This window comes from Cariama cristata, unplaced genomic scaffold (genome assembly GCF_000690535.1).
Source record: "Cariama cristata isolate BGI_N322 unplaced genomic scaffold, ASM69053v1 scaffold36910, whole genome shotgun sequence".
Classification (NCBI taxonomy): Eukaryota; Metazoa; Chordata; class Aves; order Cariamiformes; family Cariamidae; genus Cariama; species Cariama cristata.
In genome coordinates, this window is record NW_009595955.1 from 27,884 (window position 1) to 30,663 (window position 2,780).

Below are 2,780 nucleotides of genomic sequence, written 5' to 3' on the forward strand. Positions count from 1 at the left end.
AAAGTTGTCATGCCTGCCTCTTTCACATCTGAAATATTCTTAAAAGAAATCCATTTTTAAAATTAGAGTACGTTGATGATTATCTAATGACCTGTTTATAGGCTTGCTTTAGTTTCACTGGTTTGGTTTTGGTTTGAGTGAAAGTATGAGTTGGAGGAGGGAAGTGTTGTGGATGCCTGCATAGTTGGGTTAACTTGGTTAGGGACATTGCTGCTTCTTGGCAACCCTTTAACCAGGGAATGAGACCCTGTGATGGTGTAATCCTTCATTTGGAACACCAAAACCCTTCTGTCTCTGATCATCATCTACTTTTTTCAGTCGTCTACAAAATAACTGTGAGTAAAAAATGGATGCTCCTGATGCTTTTAACATTATACAAGCATAAAGAACCTTGTTTGCTTTAGGAACCTGTAAGTCACCAGGGCCTTTGAGATCTTATTTAGAAAGCTTACCAGAAGCTTTCTAAGTGTTAGCTTGACAGAAAACCCAAGTGGAAAGTTGGTCAAACATCCAGAAGATGTGTAAACTGAAAAGCTGGACATGTGCATTGAATTGAGAAGCAATAGTTGTTACAGGCCAGGCCAATCAGAGCTCTTTTAAGCTGTCTCAGCTGTGCCATCCTAATTCATTCTTTAACTGGAAACTAGTTTAATTGTGACTGATTTAATTTAGATGTGAAAAAGCAGTCATTGGGCATTCAAGTATATTTAAGTGAAATGAAAAAGTAACCCAAACAATATTACACAAAGTGCATCTGTTAATCCATTTGTATGTCGGTGTCTTTAGAAAATGGTGCCAGCTGATCAATCTCAGCAGAATTGAGGGAAAATTCCCATTACTATACTACTTTTTGAAAAGTTGGAGAAATACTGGCCTTGTTTACCTAAGCATATGATATAACTTAGAGCAATTCATTTGCAATCCATGTCGACATTTCCATTACACAGGAATTGGTGGGTTTATTCCAGAAGAGCATGTTTGCACACACATCTTCTGGGATGGCTTATCCTGTCATAGATGTAGCGTTCAATGTGCCAGGTCGGCAAGGCCAATCTTTTTTTTTTCTTTTTTTTTCTTTCCTAACATTGATTTCATCTTTAGGCTACTACTAACTATACAATTACTATACAGAGGATGGCTTATATTCTGCAAGGAAATGTGTGCAACTAACAGTAACGAAAGAAGGTTATTTTTAAAAAATTGAATTGGCTAGCTAAAACTCTCCATATGTCCAACTTAGAATAATCTGTAAAGCCAGAGGCTGAATAAAAATGCTGTTCTTGATAAGACGTAGTCCTCCACACCCTTCCTTCTCTGTAATTTCCTTCCGTTCTTCCCAGTTTTCAACTTTATGCTGTAGTTTTGGATAGGTTGGTCAGCAAGGTAGTTGCCAAATAGTTGGCTAGGAATTACAGCGGTAGCCTGGCCTGTGTGTTTTAGTACATAGATCTGCTGCCGTTCTCCTGAGTGGTGCTGGACAAGCTGGCTAATGTTTGTTTCAATTCCTCTTCTGTGAGTCATGGGCAACACATCCCTGCCTCATCAGATTGTTGTGAGGATGTATTCATGTGTCTTTGGCTTCTGATGTTACAGCGATGCAAGGTATAACAGCGCTCTCATGCAATCATGTGAAAATAATACATTATGTTTGTATCCATGAAAGTTAGAAATGGGAAATTAAACTACAGCAGCTAATTTGATAGGTTTGTTTGCACTTCAGTCAAAGAGCATGTGCCCCTTCTCAAAGCATCCAGGCTTTTCTCTGGTGAAGATAGTAGACTACCAGGGTAGTCACACATGTAACCAGTGAGAGGTTGCTTGTGGTTTTCTGTTTGTGTGAGGTTTTTTTGTTTTGTGTTGCTTTAACCCCCTATCAAATGCCAAGATATACTGGCTTTGGAAAATACACTTAATCAAATATGTGATAGTTATGTTTCTAGTGTAATGATAAACACTGTAGACAATCGGACTGCTTTTAATAATCTTCATAGTAACTGCATGCAGTAAAAAGTGAAAACAGCTGATTCATGCAGTTCTATGTCAAATGATAGATGTGAGCAATGTACTATCTGTTTGAAATGTCACATTCAGCTAAATGATACGTACTCTGCTGGCAATGCTTTCCATTGCTCCTCTTAAGAAGCAAGGAAATGGGAGCTAGTTTTTGTTGCAGTACTATTTGTTGAGAGAAATGGACTTTTAAATGCCAGCGTTGGTATCCCCCCATCTTTCTCCAGAATATTCAAACAAAACCAGGAAGGCTTGGTAGCAAGTAATTTACTTGTTGTTTCGTTCCTCTCTGTGTGTGGAAAGTGACATTTTAAAGCTGGTTATGCCAGTGCAAATGCTTTGTTTTTGTTTAGCTTGAACCTGCTCCTAACTAAACTTTTTTATTTTGGAAGAAGAAGTGGATCTTGCAGATGAGGATCATAGCTTCTTAAATGTTATTATTTCTGTATCTCTAGTTCTTCTGTCTACGTTGTATTTTGGCTTAACAGTTGCACATGTCCCTGATAAATTTTAGAAGTAGTAATTAGAGACAATGTCTAGAATATGTGTTCTCTTCCTCCCACTCGGTGTTATCTTGGTCTCTGACAGATGTGTTACTGCAGTTACTCATTCCACCTGAAAGGGTGAAATGCAGAATTGCTTTGGAGCTGGAAGTGAGCAAAATGTCAGGGATTGCCTTAGAGGAGCCTTCTCTGAAATGGTTCGGATGCTTCTTGCCTTTCACATGCATACTTTAGGTTTGATTTCACACACACACACACACACACACA